We start from the raw sequence: 24,237 nt of genomic DNA on the forward strand, positions 1-24,237 counted from the left end.
AAGGACGAGTACTCCGCCATATGGACTCCATTTTACAAGTGCACAAAAAATTAACGATCTGAGGAAGGAAAGGAAACAAGGACCCTCTATGGGGACAAACCCCATATGATAAGGACCCTAGAGATAAAGAAGGGCGCTGCACAAAACATGGGGAAGCTAAGGCTTACCAAATTTAGATTAAAGAGCACCTAAGCAGAAGGACCACTCCTATACAAAGGAAAGTGATCAACAACTATGCATGTTTAGCACCCAGTCCAATTAATACCTCAATAAATCACTTTTTTCCTTTCCTTTTCCAAAAAATGGCCCAGTTTTCTCGCCGGAAACTCTACACGCTTCCCAATAATTCCAAACTCATCAGCAAAAACATAGCTTCTTTCTGGAGCTGAAAAACTTATCTTGCCTTCTAAAAATTCAAACCTTTTCCAGCACAAATTACCTTCTATCACTTCGAATCCCCCAGAAAAAAAAACCTCTTAAGCGAAAAGATCACCCAACGTAACCAGCATCACTCATCTTTCCCTTTTTTGTTGTTCTTCTATGAAGATCACCACTTACAGCCTCCAATGCTTGGACAGATCGATCGAGGGAGACATTTATTGTTACTACCGCCGATGTTAATCTCACATATGAAGACTGAAAAAAACCTTTTCGCAATTTTTGTCTCTATAAAATTTCAACGGAAAATAATCAATATAAGTTGCGGGCACCTCAAAACTATCTTTAAATGGCCAAGATCGGTGGTTTGAATGGATGCGGGCCTAAGAAATTGAACTGGACCAAGATGAGAAATGGCACAATCGATCTATGAGATGGAGAACAGAGAAGGTCATCACCAAAGTATATTGTCTGGTTTATATGAAATTTTTAATAATGCTAGAGACATTATGTATTGGGTAACAGGCGCATTTTTGCGCCTTTGATAGCGTAATTGCGCCCGCTTCATGTTGGTATGTATCTAAAACGTATAAAGTGTGTCCCCTGGGTCTGCAGCCCCCTTCTGAGTCCGAATGCATATGGCGGCGACCAAAAATTACTATGTGACCATCAACGAAAATTTGATCAATCAATCATTTCGTCGTCGTTGTCGTAGCACTACCATTGGATATGTACGCAAAGGCTTTTAATTTTTAATGGGAAATTAAGGTTGCTTAGGCTGATGGCTAGGTGGGTACGAAATAGTGCTCTTTAAGGCTTTTTTTTCTACCCGCCTTGATGAGGTTTGGTCAGCTTGGTCATCTGATTTTTTTGCCTTATCCCAAAGCGACAACAACAAAAACGACAAGATCGTATGGTTATGATAGATTTGAGTTTCGTTTTTGTAGCTGCTTCAGGAGAGGTTTTTGTTTTGGGAGCCTCACTAGTCAGATACTTCTATATTGGAAGTGATCGGTTTGGAGTGGGGAGGGTTTTGTTCTGGGAAGGAAAGATGAGTTTGGTATCTCCATTATTGCGAATGTTGTCACGCATATGTGCTCGATGCTGTTTGATAGCATGTAATCATCAAACCGTCCCGAATTGACCTTAAGAGTTTGAACAATCTGACCTAAAACAAAATGACGGTAAATCTCAAACGAGCCTAATGTGTGATACTAATGTGGACCTCGTGTGATTTTAATGCTACTATCACTACTAATGGTAATCGGTTGTAATAGTATCTTATTTGATTGCTGGAAAACTCATGCCTTCAATAGTACGTCCATAAATTTGATTTACAAGATAACTGTCGGGAGAATTGAATATCGAAAGGTTCAGTACAGGCATTGTCTCTTGTGCAGTTAGATGCAAACAACCTAATTTCGGGTACCGTAGGCATGTCTAATGACTACTGAAATTCGGCATATAAATATGAAATTACTGCTTCAAAATGAGGACATCAAATGTTCGACTCCCATTGCGTGCTACATACTGAAAGCCCCTTAGTAAACTCTGAAAACATGATTCGGTTGAGATCAGATAGTATTTTGTAGAAAACTTAAGCATCACAACCAATAGCTTTCCGAAATTTTAAACAAACATCAATTGAACCATTACAGGTGGCACGATCACTGTTGAAGTTTGGAGCCATTTCAAAGAGCGATGATCATCACAACTACCAACATTATCTCCATTACAATAACTTCAATTCCATTTGTTTCCTATCTTTCCTTCCCCTGCTTCCAACCAGAAAATCAACCAATCGTCATCATTATTGAATAATGATTTAGGAAGAACTTCTGTCCAGCTTTTTTCCGCCTTTACTACCGGACCAAATTGCGATCGTTTTTCTCCTGAAAAAAAAAAAAACTTGATCACCTTCGCACAGCTCACCCAACACCGAGACCCAACGAAAAGTTCATTAGATTCGTTCAGAGAAAAACGTATTAAAAACGCAGCAAAAGATACTTTTGGAGATACCAAATCTCATCATTGAGTGTTTTTCGTTTTTAAGCATATTGATCGGGTGTTGAATGCAACAAAAAGACTGAGTATCTTTTTGTACAAATCGCGCTACTGAAAAGACACCACAAACTTCAGTCATCAATGGAAAGATGGTCGATGAAATACAATCGAAATAGTGGATGATCGTCCATTCATTTTGGGCGGCAGCTGGGTGTTTGGATAACTATCTAATTTGCCACAATGTAGGCTGTTCATAAAAAAAAACGCTAGATTGGGGAGGAGATGAACCAAAAACCGCGAGGACCGCTCAGTTGATGAGCTTCAAGTTGGGCCCACAGATTACTATGACCTTCTAATGCTACGAGGAGCTTACATATGATCGATTTAAAATCCAGCCCCTCATTGGCCATGTAAAACCACAAATATTTACGAACATTTTGAAGATGAGGTCCAATAACCTGAAGTGAATTACTTGGCAGCCTTTTCACTTCAACAATGAGGATCAATGATGCATAGCCATTGCATGGTTACTTAACCAAAAACAATTTGCCACTGTGAGCCGATGAGCGATCCTCTTTGTTACCGGCCAATGTTTGCTAGTATTTAATGAGGTGTGAACTAGTTTTCCGATCTATCGCAATCATATTATGTTAACTAAGTGGCTTAGTAACATAGAAAATATGATTGATTGTCTTCATTCCAGATAGTGATCGATTGGGCGATCTTGACGATCGTGCCAACCTAGCTGTATGGACTGGCGCATAGTTTCACTACTTTTCCTTGAGAATAACTACAGTTAGATGGGGTGCTAATAGAAATTATAATTTATGAAATCATTTAATAATAGCTATTTGGTCTTAGTCACTACCTTTACTGGCCAAGAGTTCATGGCGCTTATTCAACTAGTACGAAACACTAGTAGCTGCGGCAATACCCCATACTCAATTCGATTACTGCAATCATAACCTTAGACTTCGCCATTGGATCTAATTCAATTAGCAGATATGATTGCAGTTTCAAGTATTAATTACAAAACGTCGCACAAGATCCAATTATGCTCAAATGGTTGGGTAATAGGTTGTGATAATCATTTGGTGATAAATGTTGGGAACAGAAAATTGTCCTTGAAGCAGGTCTGATAGAGCAGACTTTTGTATCTGGGCGCTTGATCAAAAGTGTTATTAGTTTACCAGTTTCCGGTGGGGTGGAGCTACATACAAGCTGTATAAGTAGAAACTGAACAGTAACTAGAACTACTCAATTTTTAAACAAGAAGCTGGTGGATGCCTACAAGGGGCTATGGTAACTTAAGTATCTAAATCGCTTCTTTTATCTACTTCTCTCTATTCTGCTTATATGAAGCACGATTGGGCTAAAATAGCTTATTAAGGTTCACTGATAATCTGCACGTTACCAGGCGAAGCCTTAGCTATCAACGAGACTTCTATCTGTCCTCGGACAACGAGCTGAAAGTCCAAGGATGCCTAACCCCCGAGGCAAAGAAATTAGAGTATCTTTGCAGTTTCAATTTTTTTCACTAACATCTCCCTTGTCTTTTATAAGTTCTAACAGATTCGACTTATGGGAGGCCAGACTTTTCGCTTTACATAATTGTCTTCAAATAGATCCTCAAGAGAAGTCCTGATTTTTGTTCTGTGGCTTATCATAACTACTTGCAAACAGGCTCCGATAAGGATCGAGATTCTTCTCAAGCAAATCTACCAAAAAATTAAAGAACTCAAAGGAAAATAGTTTTCAAATTCCAGCACCTTCTATCACAGCAATATAGCTAAGAAAACGGAACATAATTAATCTTTTTTCAGATAGCGCCCAATGTGGGTCGAAACAGACCTATCTGCATAGCACATTTAATGAAAGTCATTCCGTCAGGATTTCTTAGGACATTGCAAATGAAACTTAAAATAATTAAGATCAGAGAAAACGCGGATCCAAAAATATAAATTTACCCCGTAAGCCATGCTTACTTCTTCCTGGAGTTTAGGCGCTTAGTTACCAAGTTTTGCTTTCTTCTAACCTATCATGTGATGTATCTACATTTTGATACATTTTCCTTTTTATGAACAGCGCCCAACGTGGGTTGATTGATTCAGCTAGAATAAAATTGAATCTTCAGCAGCTAGATATGGAGCAAAGCACGACTGTGAGCCTGTCCAGTCCCAACTGATAAAAAGCCTCATGCAAGCTAGTATTTGTCATAAAAGCAGCAGCTCTAGATATAAGGATTTTCAGTAAGTGCGTCCTCTTTTTCCAAAAAGAAATCCGCCTGAATCAAATAGGTAGCCTTTCGACGTAAGATACATTTCAACTCCCTAAAGTTTATCTTTTTATCGTGAAAAAGAGTACGTTCAAAAACAATCTAAATTTTCTTTAAAACTCGCGTCCATCTAAAGCCACATTACGAGCGTTATGACCAATTTTTAGCAAATCTAATGATCCTCATGCACCAGTACTACCAGCGTTTAACAAAAAAATTTAAGTCAACTGCATAGTCGAGACTATAATCAATCCTTTTTTGCTTCTTCAGATACCACTTAAGTGTATTTTGAGGAGGGACTTGGCTATACGACCATATAAGATCCTAAGAAAGTAATGTACAGTTTAAAGTCAAATGAGGATGATGGGCATCGAGTCCTTTTTGCCTCAGTTTTTTACACAGAAGAAAATATGTCCTTAACTTCACCAAGAAATCGTTATTATTGGCGGTAGGCAAAGTTGCCTTCACGCTTTTTAAAACCAGAAAATGATGGAGCATCATTAATTCGTACTCCTCTGAAGATTATGTTCCCAGTCAGGTTCAGTCAATGCAGACCATCAGCGCCTAATGCTGACCAATACCTTTTGGGGTGAATTGCAACTGGATGAACTGGCAACTTTTAGGAGAAAAACTGCTACATTTTTAGGCGCAAGTATTATAAACAGCTAAAAGGGACTTCGATAGGGAACCCCCCCTCTCCTTGTTCAACTACTTTAATGGACGGAGAAGACAAATTTGAAAATACGTTCAACTTCCCCAATAAACTGCCTTTCAATTTCGAAATCACTCTGAAGAGGGAAAATGAACGTCAAATACCATACTTGAGCCCGTTGTTAAAAAGAAAACAAAGCAAATTAAGCTTGGAGATCTAAAAGAAATCGATGGATATTAAACGATTCATCCCCTGCATTCCTGATTAGGCTCAGTAGTAAAAAGTAAAACCGCGTGATTCACCGAATACTAACCCTACCCATATCCTCAGAAGGTGTGTTGAAACAGACAAAGCACTTTTTTTATGTTGCCAGACTGAAGGGATATACCGACTTGACCATCAGCAATTCGATTAGCAAACGAAAGAGGACTCTTCGACGGGAAGTGCTCACCAAACTAGCACAATAAACTAGCATTCTTTAAGATGACAACTAAGAAAGCATGATTCGGACGCGGTGTTCAGCAGCATGAACAGCTAGCTCAAGATACTTCCGGTACCGTCGATACTTCCGGTACAGTCGACCAAATTGCTAATTCCGGGATGTATGAAATTTCCTGCGTAAATTGTAATAAAGTATACTTTGGACAGACAAAGAAAAATGGGGGAAACATGTCAGCATAGGGAGCACCCCAAGAGAAAGAGAGAGAGTTAGTGACAAAAATGAAGCGACCGACTTTACGTTAAAAGTGACAGAACACACAGTCTTAAAGAATGCCATCGCTTCCCAGGAGAACGTGAAATTGGTAAAATATACCAAGAAGGGATACGAATATATTAAGGGTGGCTGAAAGGCCGAAAAGATGCGCTTCTCAACAGGGACCAAGGTAACGGATACTCTTGACTTTTCAATACCCGCTCCATTGCTGTCGTGTAGTAAGGTTAGGGAATGCATGAAGAGCTGTTCCAGTATTCCGAAAATTAGTTGAGCTGGCAAACAAGGTTGACCAAATAGTGAACAGAAATAAGACAAAGCTCATGGTACGGCCGGATGGACTGTTCAGATGTGCCTGATAGGCCTACTCACGAAAAACTATTCCGCAAAGAAACTTCGTATTTTTTGGACCTTATAAGACTTATAATCATGAATAGGTGTGAAACCTAGTCGATGACAAAAACTTTACAGAGCTTACTCAAGACGTTCAAATGGGACTTGTTCCGAAAATATTTGAGTTTATTAATAAGCGAATAGTTGGCAAAATTGATGCAACGTTAAGATATATGAACTAATTCAAAATCGTTGTTCATTTTTTCTCATAAACCACCGAAAATTGCAATGGGCTGGATACATCGCACGAAAATCGGATCCGGGCAAGCGCATGGTATCACCTGTCAGGGAGACTGCAGGAGCAATGAGAAAACATGGACTATGCAGAGAATAGAATGTAGCTAAAGTAAACGTTCTACTGAGCGCGATCGGAAGGTCCAGCATATTTGAAGCAATGTCTTAAAAAGGCCGGGGATGAAGTTTGCCTGAAGAAAAGGAATGTGTCTTGGAAGTTTTTTTTTGACGCTACATTAATCCTCGGTTTTTTATTACAAACTGCCTTCATCCATATCGAGCAGGCGGCGCGAGATCTTTGGCTGCAAACACCCTGCCTAAGATGGAGCGATGGCGTAGGTCAGAACCCCATGAATCTTAAAACATTCGAAAAAAACCGGAAAGATGTGAAAATTGGCTGGATGATTTCCATACAGGCACTTTGGCAACAACAAAGCAATGTCGCAATTCTCACTGAATTTCTGCAGCGAAATGGAACCCTTCAGTTGTGGCCTCAAATGGTCCTGGCTTCTCTTCGAAATCTCCAAAAGAAGTCTGTATTTCCTTAAGCGTTTTTCTCAATGGAGCAACCAGAAATGATCACTGTTAAAAGGCAATGTGACATGTCCACTGGTGCGGAAATCCAGTATTTAATTTCCATATGGGAAAAATAATTCATCTTTAACAGCCGCGATTGAACCAATCGCTTCCATGTTACGACAGAGATGGAAGGACAGCTGAAAGAAAATCACAGAGATGGAAGGACAGTTTAAAGAAAATCACATTGCCCCCATTACGATAGTGAGAGACCAGATATTGAGCTTTGTACGTTCAAATCAATCGTTAGTAAGCTTGTTGGAAAAAAACCTGATTCGCGTTGAAAGTTTATGATTATTTCAATCACTGGTTGGCCAACGTAAAAAGCTGGATTACTTATAAGAACAGAAAATTCTTTGCTCGTAGAATTGGGCACCTTCTACATAAGTCAGTAATGACCAAATGGGATTGGTGATGGCCAAAGACCATCCAAAATGACCGGAGACGACCAAGAGGAGAGAGCTTCCATATTTGCGGGTACACCTTCACGGTCAATTTCACTATCTTTTTAGGTTTTTGGTATACCTTCTTCTACTTAAGTGTGCATAATCAAATGGGATTAGCGATGGCTAAAGACCATCCAAAGTGAATGGGGATGACCAAGAGGAGATAACTTTAATATTTGTGGGAGGACCTTTACGGTCAGTTTCGTCATCATTTTAAATTTTTGGAATAACTTTCCCCTTTTGGTTGGCTCCGGCCCCTCTGGATGGTCTTTGGCTATGATAGAGAACCACTATCGAATAATAGTTTGGAAATATTTCCGTACGATTTTTTTACTTTTTTACGTATTTTTAGACCTGGAGATACCAAGGTGGGAACCCAATAAGCAGCATCTCACCAAAAATTGAAGAGGATGGATCTCCTTCATATCGATCACGACAGCGAAGTTACGAAATATTCGGGAACACATGCGACATGGACTCATTTATCCGTTTTCACTCTTCTTACGTTCCAATCAAAGTTTTAGCATGTTTTTTTTCAGGTTTATTGAACTTTGCCCTTATAGTTGGCAATACTTAACTTAGGCGATAATTTTGACCATCCAGAAATCACGATAGTTTATGCGATTCTCTTCTTTTTCCTTGTTTTTTGACTATCAGAAACTTGAAAATGGAAGAGAAAACAAGGAAAATGATCTTAAAAAAGTTTCGCTCAGGAAGTCATAAAGTAAGTTGCCAACCATACATAAAAGCGTAGTGCTCTAACCAGCAGCTCATCTGGATATCTGGCTCCAAGAGGAAACTGAAAACATTGCAGTTTCACGAGTGGGTCCCCCAAATCAACAGTCCTACAAACGACCCTACATCGCTCTATTTAAGCCAGGATTACCCACGTCTTCTTTTTTACAAAACATATTATTCCTACGGATTTTCTAGGATGAATCACCTTCATCCTGTACAAACGCTGAACACTCTGAAACATCTTCATTTTTTGGCACCCACCTCATAGAACAGTAAGTTCCCTTTGGTCATCCCGATCTCGACTATAATTTCTAATTCCTAACTCCCCTCAAGCATTACGAGCTTTACCTTGTTTGAAAAGGATTGAGAACTGTCCGCAGAGAAGTACTCATCCGAAGCCGGTAGGTAATCTGGACTGATAGACTCAACAGACGAAGATCCTTGCGAAGAACTGTAAGACCACTGAACCAATATCCTTATGGTCCCTCAAAAAAATAGGAAGAAAAATCTAGATAGACCTAACTATCTGATCCAACGTAAGGAAGCGAAGGAGATGACCTTACATTTCGCATGCAGCTGTTTGCCCTTCTCAGATTTAAATCTAAGATCTTTTCGAAGGGTCCTTTTAAGTGGAAAAGTTGGATAATCTGTACCTTCAAGAAACATTCTTAGATACGCTTTCAATAGACGCACAAAGAGTTAGCTCAGTTAGCTTGTTGTGATTAGAGTCCTTGGAACTGCGATTCTTAACTACTCTTCTGTCCTGACCAAACTTGAGTTAAATTCTATCTATCGGATGATCTCAGATTTTAGTTCAGATCTGTTCGGCTGTCTATGTCTTCTTATCAAGAATGAAATTAGAACACCAGATCCTCAGGCCCTAAACCTGTGAGATTAGAAAATAGTAACTTGTTGAGATACTGAACGAATCGTCTTTCTAATCTCCCTTTGTCCTCCATGCCAATTTTCGCGGTTTTTCATATCAAATCGCACCATAATCCGACATTTCGCAACCTCAATTGCATTTTTCCATTGCAAAGTGCATCGTCGACCGATTCAATTTAATTGCGATATATTTCCCAAGTCACTTGTATGTGGCATCATATGAATGCGCTATATGCGATTATATATGATTAACCTCGCGTCAATATTGAACACTTAAGATGTTTGTCAGCATATATGTTATGTATATCTATTTGTAGGCTAGCAATAATCCTCTGCATCTAGACAATATCATACCACACTGGGAGCACTATGAGCTATTTCACGCGCCAAAAGAAAACTCTACTGAAAGAAAAATTATTGAAAACACTACAGGAAAAAGGGGGGTTGGGAATATGTGCACCGATCCAGCCTGTATAGATGGATCAAACGAGTAGAGAGATAGCTGGCAATATAGTACGAATCGACGGACATACGACCGATATGAGCTAAGGCTAAGAATGTAGCCTTTTCTCTTCCATTGTCGATTTGAAAATCGGCGCGCTTGTGCCGTAAATAACGTGAAATTGCTTCCAGGCCGACAACAAGGCTCAATCTGTATCTATGGGCATATATGCATCATATGCAGATAGTCAAGATACTTTGCTCTGGTGATCATTCGCTTCAAGTTATACAGCGTAGTGTATGACTTCATCATGAAAAATTATTATTGTTTCAGATACTTGCTCTGAAACTACGAAGAAGAAGCTGGGGATGAAAAAGAGGCGACACACAGCATTACCGGCAGCTACGGCAGCGACAAGAAGGTGCTATTTTCAAAACCAGTCTCTCTCGCGCGCATCGACTTTATGACGGCGACCGGATTGGATTAGAAATGTTGAATTGCTACATTTCTAAAAGTGCACAAATCGATAATCGAGCAATATTGGAATTTATTATAAATATAGCCTTTTGTGGTCGTAAATAGTTTAGTTTAGAATGAACGCTTTCTATTCTTGCGTTTCCGATTTGATAGTCGAAGAGTTCAATAGACCAGGAAGAGGAGAATCTTGCGGATTTTCCTAAGCTATTTTGAAAGTGAATTGCCACTGTACGGTCAGCCAAATAATTGACTAATGGAATTTCCCTATTTTTAGATTAATAGAGATCGATTCTTTCAGGGGAACATAACAGTCAATCGAAGTATACCACCCACGAACTGTTCTTGGGGTAGACAATCTTTTATAAATCTATATTCCTATAAAACATCGTTGAGATGTATTTGGTGCGCAAATTAGTTCACCCGGAGAGCACCATCTTAGATAGCTAATTTGTACACATGAAGCCCACTAATTGTCTATCTGAAAGGATCACAGGAAACAATGGCAGAACTAAGACCTTTAATACAAGAAGAGGCCATATAAAGCTTAGTTCATACTGTAGGACGTATGCAGTGACCATTGTAGGCATATCTATAACCAAAGGTGAAGCCCTCATTAAAGAAGTGAGCACTTTGATCACTTATAATCTTCAAACAACTATCAGAAAACTTGTAAATGATTTGAGCTCTAGTGCTGACTCCAGTCATTCCGTGAACTAAAAATTTCTTCTTCAGAAGGATCTTAGGAAAATTGCTACCAAATTTTTTAACAGTCGAGAAGGATCAGCTTCGTTTCGAGATCGTCCAGGACATACTGTACGACTGTATACCCTACTCTCAACTTCCTCAGTTCAGTCACTACTGATGATAAGTGCCCAAAACCCAACCCCCCCAAGTCCACAGGCATACCAAACTTATGATGACTCTCCCTTTTAACTCATTTGGCTTCGCTGAGTATATCAAACATACAATCACCAAGTAATACTACCCAGAGATTCTACATCGTCTTCAGGATGGAGGGGATGAAATGACGGGCTAATATATGGAACCATAAGTGAGAAGAAAAGTATATCTGGTACTTGATTTAAAGATATGATAAGCCCTAGTGTCAGGACTTTTCCATCAACAAACTTGGCTAAATTTATCTTTTTTAAACATTGATCAATACGACAGTTGGTACCCGAAATATGGTATTTATTTTATAAAATGATTAGCGCATAAAGGAAATTACCCTAAAAATTAATTTTTACTGAAAACTTTGGCTAACTAACCCAACCATGAACTTCTTTGCTGGCTAGTTCTCTAATTACCTAAATTAATTAAACATTTGTTTTGAAGTTGAAAATTGAATTTAAGAAAAGCCAATTAGGCTTTTCTTATCATTATGTTATCTGAATGTAATGATCCTCCATGTAATTTACCTTAATTAAGGGATGTAATAAAGGTTAATCAATATCAGCTCATTATGGAAGGTCATTAAAGAATTAGTATAAAATGCCAGGATATTTTTCAAAGCTTCAATTCAAATCCAGCAAAGGTAACGAAAGCTTCTGGTATCTCCTTCTTTCATCGCTTTATACCAAAAAAAATGGCAGAAAATAATACTGGATTCCTCACACCCCGTCGAGCTTTGTTTGATTTGCCGAGTGACAATACATCGCCAGCTATTCATAGATTAAGTCTAAACTCATCAATGACGTGGCAAGATGAGCAAACTATACGTCAGCGAGGACGACGAAGCTTCGACTTTAGACCTGTATCTCAAGAAAACAGGCGTATCTCGTGCCGGAATCCTTTTCCAGATGAGACAGAAGAACGACGAAGTTTCGATGTGCGGCCTGCATCTCAAGAGTCTGCGCAAAACAGGCGTATCTCCTGCCGAAATCCTTTCCCAGATGAGATGGAAGAGAAAAGCAATATAGAGCAAGATGGCTGCACTATTGTTAGAAACAGCGAAGCAAATACCTTCAGCCCATTCTTGGATAAGATGCGATCGATTAGTAGGCGACAAAGTCGAAATCTATGCCCAGATGAAACAAAGATTACTGTAGGGCCAGGCAAATCTTCTGATATTAACAGAGATGAGGGGAGGCTGGGCACCCCAGTATCCGATAAGAGAAGATCGTTTACCAAGCGACAGAGTTTAAGACGGCTGTAAAGGCCATACGTTGGTGAGACAAGATCAGTAAATGGTAACCGACATGTAAAATTTTATAAGACTATGGGTTCTGAAAATGCTCCCGACGAAGCACAATTTCCTCCCTAAGCTTTACTCTAAATTTTGGGAAACATAACGCCTTTTTATCTATAAAATGGCAAGATGAAGAAATTTACGTCAGCGAGCCTCAACTGGAGACCTACTCCTCTACAGAATGCCGGAATCCTTTCCCAGATGAGACGGAAGAACAATGAATTTTCGACTTGAGGCCTCAAGAGTCTGGGCGTGCCGAAATCCTTTCCCAGATGAGATGGAAGAGCAAGGTGGGTGCACTATTGTTAGAAACAGCCAAGAAAACACCTTCAGTCCGACAAAGTTTAAGGAGACTCTAAAGTCGATACGTTGATAGGGCAAGACCAGTAAATGGTGGCCGACATATAAAACTTTATAAGACTATGGGTTCTGCAAATGCTCCCAGTGAAGCACAACTTCCCCCTAAATATTGTCATTGTTGTTTTGTAAATAAATAGATAAATAAATAGTTTTTAAGATAGAAAGCGCTTTTTTCCTTTTTATGGTAGTGAAGTCCCTTTCCCCTTCCTAGGTTGAATATAAAAAACCCGGATATGATACCAACTTTTCTAGGTTCCCTTTGCTAAGGACAAAATTTTTCAATCATGTGTATTATCGGCGGTATAACATAGGGCGCACTTATCCTCTATTGTTGATCGATTCGTTCAGAGTAAAATTGAGAAGGCGTTCCAAATAGAGAGTAAAAAACTATCATATTTCTGCATTCATTTGATCCACTGGTCGGACCAAGCGGAGAGCAATTTAGTTCCTCTCAACTTAGATCTAAAATATTGACGGATTTACACTCAATAATTCGTATTTTCAGTTGACAGAGTCTCTCTTAGTCTCGGTTGAGATTTCTTTCAAGTTGCGAAAGAACGGCTTACTTACTGCTCGTTGCCCAGCTCTAGGTATGAAAGAGCTATTGAATAGATAAGTCATGATAAACTCTATTTCCTCTCTGCGTAGATTCTTGATTGTTGAGACACAGCGGTAGATCAAGCACCGAAACAGGAATTTTTGCGAAAGGTTGTTATGACTCCCCTAGCTCAGATCCCTGGTATTCAAATAAGTGCCCACAGACAGTACCCTAGTCAGGCAGGGAACTGTTATCGATTTAGAAAATTTAAAGCGACATTGTGCTGCACTGCATGTTTTCGAGGCTAATTGCGGAACATCAACCTCATGTACGTTCATTCACAACGCAGTGAAGGTGTCCTCCGACACTTGTCCGGAAACAATCGTTGAGAAGCTGCTTTGGTTTGGCACCACCAGTTAAAATAACCTTTGACAAGCAGATGAGGCCCAAAAGAAAAACTTGCAAAGGGTGCCGCAATTCGCAACCATCAGGTGCTCTAGAGATAAGGTATCGACAACTGACCTTGACAACCACCTTATCCTTGTTCAGCGTCTTCTATGAAGTCGAGACCTTAATTGTTCATAGACTCTTTCAGCTGAAGTCACGTTTGGGCTATAGAATGGTAAGGCAACGTGGCAATGTCACATCGAGCTTCATAGTTCATGCTTCATACGAACATGGCAGGGTGGTACAGTACCTGACGTTATGGAGCTTCCACGGTTGACTCATTTACGCATACGGTTGACTCGTTTTCGTAATCAAAGACTAGAAGCATGATTTTCACTCAGAACTTGCTTATCCGGGCATTTTTGAGTTAACGGTGTGTGCTGCCAAATATTGGCGTTTCATTTTCGGGTCATACTCGAAACACCAGTAACTCGAAAAACCAATTTCCGGTAACTACGTTAGAGAAAACGTTTGGGGTTTTCAAAATTCGACTGTAATTATAAGGCCAACGTGTGCTGACTTTTTGCTGTGGCGATCAAATTCAGTAGCCTACCATAAGCTGCTTATTTATAATGAGACCACTCACAACAACAGTTTTGAGAGCATATATTTCAGAGATTAGGGAAATAGCAAAAATGAGATAAGGACGCTTTCGATGTTAGAGACCAGGATACCCAAATAATTTTGAAACCACAAATTCAAGGTAATTACTGTGAAAGTGATATTATAAAGCTGTTCATGCAGCCATCAATCGGTTGTTAATCGTCATCACGGACAAAGAGAGGCAGAGGGGCAGATGGAGATGATACACCAAGGATGCCAAAGGACGATTTGGACTGTAATATGAACGAAGGCAAAGGATAAGGCGGCTACTTATTGCCTCAATTTAGACAGTTTGCAACTTGCGCCATGCATCACTTCAGAGAGTATTTTTGGGTAACGCTTCCTGACTTCTACGAATTTGTGTAAGAATCTCTCCCAAATAAAGCAAACGTCTAGATTTCACACTTTTACAAACTCTTAGCAGCGTGAGTGAAGAAACTTCCGAGTGTTCGATTCTGTACATGTCGTATATTGTAAATGGTCGGAATATATAATATCTGCGGCATAGTTTTGTGTTCCAGATCTTGAGTTAAGATACGCAGGGGTCGGTGTTCGGTCTAGGGCTGTTTTGTGCCGAGGTCTATCAACTTAATATTCCTCATAGCTGTCTGCCATCATGGACTATGTTATCATTCCATCTGAGGCACTGGTCGATCCCATTAAATTTTTCTATTATAAATATTGACCCTATGGATTTGCGGAGCTGATTTATGCTCGCCCACAAGGATAAGGTTTTCCGCCCACTTTAGATTATTATATGGGCTACGGAATCGTCCATCCTCGTATAGAGGGGGAGGCTAAAAATCCAAGTTTCCGAGAAATGCTTCAAGACTAGCATTGAGCCTATGGTGAAACGTTTTGTGCGGAACAGTTTTTCTAAACTGAAGTAGGTTCTTTTGGCTGCCAGTAAAAAAACTGCTGCAAAGATGCAGTCAATGCAGGTCCATTACATCATTACGTGGACAGGCTAACTAGATCGAGAGGACTACCCACATCAAGATCGCTCCTTTCAGTTGACCAAATGTAAATCATGTTAGTGGATCTAGGGTTACTGGAGGAAAGTTTCTGAAACTCTAAGCCTCGTCACTATTATATTACTCATTTTGGTATAGGGTACTTCAACTTAAGGAAAGCTTTGGAGCACTTAAATGGGGGTTGGTGTCAATCCTAACGATAATTCAAAGAAAACTTCGAAAATTTCTGTCAGATTGGATCAGCAAGAGTCAAAAACGGTCACCGCTATCATTAGATGCTTCAGGGTTACCACAAGACGTCAAAGCCACTTTGAGCCCTAAAGAGGACAACATAGCAAACGTAAGAAACCGAGTTGAATTTGTTCCAATAATCCAATAAAGGACAGATCACTTCCTGAGAATATTGAAAAAGAACTTGTCCAACACATATTTTAGTGAACTAGATGAAAAGACTCTAGGAACCACGATTAGGGAATGTTCGCTGTATGACTTTTCAGTTGACGATAAAAGTAATTTAAAGCGCCATTTCAGACAGACTAAATAAATCACTGAAAACATTGATGAGTAATTCTCTAAGTAGACATTCTTCATTGTCTATCAGAACAACTCAAGCTGCATCTATCGGTCAAGTAATGGGGTTCACTTAGGGAATTCTTAAATTATTGTTTAATATTTTTGGGTCGCAACTTAATAAAATAAACAATGCTCCTAGTCAGCTCTTTATTGTTGATGAAATAGGAATTAACAAAAGTCAACGTAAACATTCCAATATTTAAGGCGTGAGAAACAAAAATAGGATCAAATCCCACAGGTCATTCGGGGGAGAGGGACTTGTTGCAGTGGTAACCTATATGAGTGGTACTAAGGGGCTTACCTCCCGGCCCTTCTTCTTCGCTAGAAAAAAAATTCTACTGAGTGTAGCATTCATGCCTCCTATCGAAATGTAGGGAATTACAGATCGGCAATTTGGAATGTTATTTGTAGAACCGTCTAAGAAAGCTGTAACTTTGAAAACGGTAATCGCCCTTTAAAAAAAGGAAACTATTTTTCCTTCCAATAGAAACACCTTCAAATCCATATTTTTCAAATATTCAAGGAGTTATTCCAAAAACCCTAGAAGATCCCAGCTTTGCTCCAGATTATCAAACAGAAATCCCACACCCCGACTCTATTCTTGTCATGGAACCTGAGAGCTATTCACCTTCTGTTAGGTCAGAGTTCATGTCTTCATTCCGCATAAGCCGGTATCTCCGTGTCACTCTACAGGGAAAAGACGGCATTTGCCTGAGCTCAGCTCAGCGAATTTGATTAAAACTTAGCGATACAGATAAAGGCAAGGAAGGGAGGAAATGAAAAGCAAAATTCAAGTCGTCTTATTGGAAGATGAAATTTTGGACCCCACATGGACATTTCCGCAAGACATTCGAGGTAGTCTCACCCTACACATGTCCTTCCAAATGGAATTCCTTGAATCGACAGGTTCAACACCAGCCCTTAATCACTACCAGACATCAGATTTAAAAGCAAATGTCAGTTCGAAATATAATAAAGTTTTTATAAAAAGATATAAAGGCGAAAATTAAAAATTCCAATAGATGGAACCAAGCGTGATGCAAGGGGGGCCGAAAGGACTTTCAAACCCACGGAAATTTCATTGAAAAAAGGACCCATATAATTTTCATCCCGTGCCCAATTTTTCACATAGTTTCCACATCGGGACCGGATTTTTTTTCTACGACCCTATGCAGGACAAACATACAACAAATGAAACGAAATGTTACCCCAGTAGTTTCCGTCGAGCAGCAGTGCAAATATTTTCTCTATTCTACACTTGAGTTTTCTAATTGTCGAGACTATCTTGTCCAAGTAGTTTAAGGGCAAAATTCGAAAGAGAAAAAACTAAAAAAGATACCGAGTTGTGCCTTAATTTTGAAATCAACCTTGAATTTGGATATTAATCCTGCGTTTTTAATTAAATCCTCGAATTTGGATGTTTCTAAAGCTGACACGGTGATCGCCGATTATTTTTCAATAAAATTTATAAAAAGCGGAAATTATTTCCAATGTGGGTGCTTCCTTTCTACTTGTTTTTAACAATTCACTTCCCAATACTCTAAAATAAGAAAAAAGGGGATCTATCTTTCCCAAAAATTAATTATCTTTATGTACACATTTTTTCAGTTTTTATGCTCCTTTTCAAAATTAAAATCCGAATATTATACTCAACAGAATGTTAAGCCCCTTTCTCGCATTTTTTGAGGAGCAAAATAGGAAGCAAAGTTATTGGAGGTTGAATCCCTTAAAGCTCTGAAATATTTACAATTATTGCATCGTTTACAAAGGACGAATTGGTAATCAAAAAGTATTTCTTCTTTTTTGGGCTTTTTATCCAGAAATTAGGTTCATTTATTTTATTTTCCACTTTTCTCTTCTGTTAGGACTCAAAAAGATGCTGGCCAAATTAACCCCAAATTGGGCTAAGACTATTTAACATTTAAAAATTCAAAACATGAATAAGATATACTCTCGCAAGCAACTAGGTCACACTTTCCCACAATCACACCTTTTAAACACTTGAAAAAGATAAAAACAAAACAAAATCAGATACATACCTTCGTAGTGCAAAATTCACCCACGTTGTGCGCCGAATTTAAATTTTCACTTCTGCAATGTTTATCGTCAGAAACAGATTCACTATCGTCACGAACGCATAGAAATCATTTGTCTTAATATCTTTAGTAACTTTTTCTAATTTATTTATTATTTTTTTTAAATCAAATCACATTTAAATATTTTTTTCCAAAAAATCCACTCATTTCGGACCAATATTTGTTCATAAAGTCCCACTTTTTTTAAACAGTTTTTCACCACAAACGATTTATTTTTAAACGAAAACGGTTTAGTATTTGTCAAATTAAGATAAATTTATGTAATTACGATTATCAGTATCTTCAAAAATTCTGACACAATATTCAAAAATGTTACACCAATAGTAATATAGTACGATATTCAAAAACGATAGATACAGTCCAACGCTACAGATATAAGATACACTTGAAACGCACCAAACGACAAGTACGAGACAACTGCCCATGTCACCGCATGGGTCGACGAATTACCGTCCCCAGATCTGGTCAAAAACTCGTTGTCATATTCTTGTCACCAATACACTACACCAACAACAAAAGAACCAACACTACTAACTAATAACAAACGCGTATAGAAAACCCATACACCTGAAATGAACTAATCCGTGAGGAGAGCAAGCGCAAATCCAATTCAGGTTTTTTCATTTCGGTCACCTTACCGTCATCGTGTCAGCCAAAATGTCACCAATACAATTTGAAGTAAATAGGACCCGGTTTTCGGTATGTGATTCCATGTTGTAGAAAGAGTGAGACTCAAACCAGATTTCACAGGGTAATAGCGACAGTCAGAGAAGTTGAGAGAAGGCGGTAGGTAAGGTAGTTCGCCCAGAGCTACAGTCGCTGGTTTCGGAGGGGAAACCAAGTTTCATGCTCTTAAACTCTGGTCTCACCATTTGTACTCAGATAAAAGCATAGTCAAAGTGTTGGTGAACTGATGAATACATTCGTATCTCTGAGTTAGGAAGAGCCTCAGAGCCTCTTCTGTAGCGCTGTATCTTCCTAACGATATGATAAAAGTATCTCAGTATTTGTGCGTCTCAGCCACCCTCAATATAGAGTACTTCGAAAGCACATCAACTACCACCACTCTACAACGACATCAACCCAACGACAAATCGTGGGACGACACTTTTCTGTTGTTGGTGACATGTGCGACTTATGACCAACTGGGAATTGGCTAAAATGCGTCACATTGATTCGAAATCATTGAACCAATACATTGAAACTGTATACATAGAATGAGCTTGGATTGAATAAGAGCGAAGGAAACAGATTCACTGAAATGTCGTCTTTGTCGCACTGAATATAATTCTCCAATCAAATGCGACATTGGGTGCCGGGAGGATGGGAATTTCGGTGACAGTGTCCCGGAGATAGCAATTGAGGGAAGGACTACGGGGACGGCAACAGGACAAGGACATCTGGGACCTAGGTGTGACAAAGGAAACACTGCATTATATTATGTACATGCTTGGTTTTCCTTGGCACTGGATACATAGGAAGTATTTAGATAGAATGTTAGGTAAGGGTGGGCGATGAAAATTCTAAGCCAATAGTGTGAAGGGAGACAAGAATGAGTGACAGAACGCTGGATATTTTGGGATCGAATGATTTGATACACATAAGATAGATATCGTATTATAGGCTAACTGCTTTGATGAGTGTCAATTTATCTAAAATATCCAGACAACTCTTATCTAGATTATACAGAAAAGGTTGTGTGTGATTGATCGAAATCAGTATCAAATTAGCTTAGTATGTCCTAGAGTTTGTCTCTCAGTTTTAGTTCTATTTGAACTACTTTCTTTGAAAAGAAAACCATTTAAACAGACAAAAACAAAGCAGAGTTCTCCTTGAACGTAGGCTAAATATTTACCCCGAACAAAAGGAAGTATCCCCAAGCCATAAAGCGCTACAAAAGCAAGAATCATCCAATAACTAACCCCCAAAATCAAGCGGCCTCGCCAGGCACAGTTGATGGCCAATCGATACTAATTGGTTTGCGTGAACCTTAAAGTACGCTCGCAAAGGATGATGCATGGACGATCCAGCCAACAAACACTCAGTCATCCATTCAACCATGCTCCACTGCTTGAATCTTAAAGAGCTCCCTTGTTCTTAGCCTTTCTCCTCATCATACGTTGGTTCGTTTAATCTTCGACTTCGCTTTCTCTTCACCCCTTCCTGATTTCTATCCGGGGGCCGGTCGAGGCAATCGTTAATCAACGGCGCAAAAAGGGATACGATACGACGCGTCGTCGATAAGCAGGAGTTTTAGCACAATTTTCACGGAAAAGGATATGCCACGAAAGATCTAATGATGGATGACCCAGTTTTTCGGGACAAGATGAGAGTCCATCGGCTTTAATTTTTTTCTTTGCTAGAAGTTAAATAACTTGGATAGTGGCTAGTTTTCATTGGAGGGGATGTAAAGCAAATGAGGTGCAAGTAAAGGTAAGAGTACCGATTTCTAGGGAAATGTGAAAGCGAAAAGTTTATGGGATGAAAATCTGAAAGCCAAATGCGGTTTGTAGTTGAATAACTGCACAAAGTTTCAGGCTATGAAAATTTTCAATTATTTTAGTAAACCGAATTCATACAAGCGCAATGAACTATGATTTTGAGATTGAAAAAAAATGTTTTCTGGGGATTATACTATTTAGCTTTGGTATGTATAAAAAGGGTGTTCTCTCGGGGCTTAGGTATTAATTTTAATCAAAATTTGAGAGCCCTTTTAATCTGGGATGTCTTTATACAGTTTAGAGATTACCTATCTATCTATCTAATATATCTATCTAATTTAAGAAAATTTAGTTTAAAGACTCCACAGGAGCACCAATAAAGCTTTCTCCTGCTTGAGAAGCAAAGGAACTTTGAGTCAAATATTATTGGAGGCATGATCTCCGCTCTTCGTTGATTTCGAGAAAACTTTTGACAGCGTCAAAGGGAGTGTATCTGGAATACTCTATGCAATAGGGGAATTCTGGAGATGCTAAAAGCCTACCGACCTGTTATTGCACAAAAGCATTCTCCCTTGCACCTTGGCCAAATAGCTCTGGGTGTAGAAAGACAGGCAACCAGAGACGGGCTAAAGATAAACACCGTCAAAATCAAGGATCTCAGTCTAACTGGTCGTAGCATTTTTCCTATCGGTACTAACGGCCAGAACGTCGAGGGCGTGAATCAATTTGTTTATCTTGGTAGCGTCGATTCTGCCGACGGCAGCATCGACTTTGATATCATCCGGCGCAGTAACAGCGTTAGATTAACCTTTGTTGTTTTCTCTAAAATTTGGCAGAGCTGATATCTCAATAGAAACATGAAATTGAGTTTCGTTCGCGTCAATGTTTTCTCAGTGCTGTTAAATGGGAGTAGCATAAGGACAGTGACCAACCATGTTACTCACAAGCTCCAAGCTTTCATAAACACGTATCATCGGTGTACTTTAGCTTGAGAAGATCTCGAATGATGGCCGAAATCAGTGTACGGACCAGTTGCCGTTGATTAAAGGGCGGAAGTGGAAGTGGATAGGTCAAACTTTAAAAATGAGCGGCGAATGCTTTGTTGGTTGTGCCATGCAGTGGAACCTACTTTCCCATCATCGAGTTGCTCGTCCTAGAATCTAATAGCGCAGAACAGTAAAACAAGAGTGTAGGGTTTTCGAGAAGACTTGGAGCGAGGTAAAGCACACTTCGAAGAATTGAAAACGGTAAACGCAGGCGTGGTGAACGTGCTATGCTACATTTAGGAGATATTGGTCACGATGCATAATGATCTCTAAATTATTCTAAATATATAGAATATTCCTTGGAAATTGGCTCGTCCAAAATATGCAGGCTGTGATTGGAGCACGCGTTCCATAAATGACGCGTCGATCGACAACCTCGCTCTTTAGAAATACCGGGGCCAGTGTGTGAGTGAGTGACCTTGGCCTCTTTTATCTTCGTCTGACTGTCGTAAGGGTCAAACGTTTTTTTGAAGTGGCGATAAAAGTTATCCGAAACATTAGGAAAAACGTAGATCGTCATTATCAGGAGAGCCTGAATAGCCTGAATTTACGCCATCAATCTGCCGTTTGAAGCACAGACATCATTAGTGCACCTTCAGCGTATACCTGCCCGAAATGAGTTGGCTCTCGAGCAGCCCCAATGGCTGCAAAACGAGCAACGATTCCAGCTAGGGCAGGAAACATCTAGTAAATGACGTCTTAGGGAATGGCAGTAGCAGCGCTATCCAACTAAGATTATGACTCCAACGAAACCGAACAGACTCGACCACTGCAGCAGAACAATGACAGCAAGAACCGAATCAAGCGGGGAACAATAAGTTCTTGGCCCTCAGCAAACAGCCAGGAAACCAAATTGCTTCTCTGAATAGGAACGTTGGTGAACCGCGCCATGCCGTAAAGTCAAGGATATGAAGAGCGAGCAAGTATCCTCGCCCAGCACCGGCCAACGAGCAATCTACTCAGATTTAGAATCCTGCAGCTCCCATCTCGCACCTAATCAACAAAGATACGTTTCAACGCCACAAAGAGCTGCCCAGTCATCAACATCATCGAAAGTGGCCACACCACTGACCACCGCAACAGAACCACCGGTACCACCAGCACGTCACTTCACAGGTAAGCCTAAGCCTACACTCGCCATCCAAGGTATTCCCAAAGAGAAAAGTCTCAAAACCTCTCATCCATCTTAGTGATGGAAAACCCAGAGTCTTCCCGCTTAACCAAAGCGAATATCACGAAGAATTTACCGAACAAGTTTCTGAATGAAAAACTCAGAAGTAACTCTCATCACATCCTGTCATCCACGGCTAATAATTTACTAGTCAGTCACCAAACGAAATTTGGCCAAAATTTCATCCCTGATTATCAGCGGCTTATACCATAGTTGGCCCGCTTAGGAAATTTTTAACTGATCCCCACGCTTATCGTAAATATTACGAACAAAAAACTCTTCCCTTCACAACAAGGTCGACAGTTGTAAACCGTCAAAGTATTAACCCAATTAACCCAAGTCAAGGAACTCAATCAATCATACGATCTTTGAAACGAAGTAAATTTTTTCAATGCAAAAACTACCAGCGTGTGGGACACGCAGCTTCCAACCGCCACTTCGGCTATCGTTGCCTGCCTCCACATTCCTGGAGGATGTTGTGGCACTCCAGAAGGAAGCCCCAAGAGTGTCAACCTTGGAAGCGACGACCTTGCCAATTGTAGAAATTGCTTCGCATTTATTAGGGTAGCCTAAATAACCCTTCATTTACGAAACTATCAGTCTACTTCACTGAGTCTGTATGCAACAGTAGTTAACAAACAAATACCAGAGCGATTAGGATACCAGTTACAGGGTTGCATCCTGTTGCCGTTATTATTTCTTCTTGCTATCGGTGATGTTCTTCATGCTGCCTTGTCCGGAACACGTGGAGGAATTCAATGGACGATGACATCTTTCCTTAAACATTTAGACTTCGCTGTTGACATCTGTTTACTCTCTCACACGGTCGTGGATGGCTCAAGATTTGGAAAGTGTGCCAAGGAGAGTTAGACTAAAGGTAAACGCCAATAAAACCGAGGACCGGATTCGCGCTTGGATTTGCAGGGCACAATGCACGTTGCCGCAAGGAGGAGGAGAGTACTCTTCAGAGTTCCATAATCTTACTTCGCTTAAGCGCAGAATGTCCAGTTTGCGTATTTTGCCGATGGCCCAAATTGGAGAAAATGAACATGCTGGAGATCTTCGATACCGTTGTTGAGGAGCAATGCGTACATTCCAGAAACTTATCGTATACCGTTTACTGCAGCCAAACCTTATAGCCGTGAGGTCAGCCCCTATCTGAAACGTTGTTGACGATTTTGAAAGGTTGCGAGCCCAAAAAAGTGAGACTTTCAAAGCTATGGAGTTGGGACTACTCTGCTGAGCTTTGCTGAATTGTAATATTTTTTCCCAATGCAGGCCACCACACAACCGGACAATGGATGAGGATGTAACGCACTATGGCTGCGTACTCCCTGCGAAACAGCACCCATTCTTCGCTAAGGGTAGTTTGACAGGTATAGTAAGCCACACTAGTTTTCTTGGTCAATAGTTCTTTATTTTTCTTCCAGCTAAGCTAAGTAGCTAGGGCAATGCCGAGACACTTCGCATCAATAAACATTGTCATTTTTAAGATGCCCCTCTGCTGACTCTTTTGATAAGTCGGCTGTTATATAGTAATAGAAGGAGCTTAGCAGCACTTACATGCCTACCTAGTCCTGGGATGTGC

At 39.9% G+C, this 24,237-nt stretch overlaps 1 protein-coding gene across 1 annotated transcript in view; it reads right to left on the bottom strand.

The window, feature by feature from the left end:
• Positions 1-18,609, bottom strand: part of LOC119656158 (protein disconnected) — a 49,548-nt gene extending 30,939 nt beyond the window's left edge. Inside the window, exon 1 of the mRNA XM_038062495.1 lies at positions 17,935-18,609. The gene's annotated coding sequence lies outside the window, so the exon portion shown is untranslated. The remainder of the gene's footprint in view (positions 1-17,934) is intronic.
• Positions 18,610-24,237: the final 5,628 nt, after the last annotated feature.

Source organism: Hermetia illucens, chromosome 4 (genome assembly GCF_905115235.1).
Source record: "Hermetia illucens chromosome 4, iHerIll2.2.curated.20191125, whole genome shotgun sequence".
Lineage (NCBI taxonomy): Eukaryota > Metazoa > Arthropoda > Insecta > Diptera > Stratiomyidae > Hermetia > Hermetia illucens.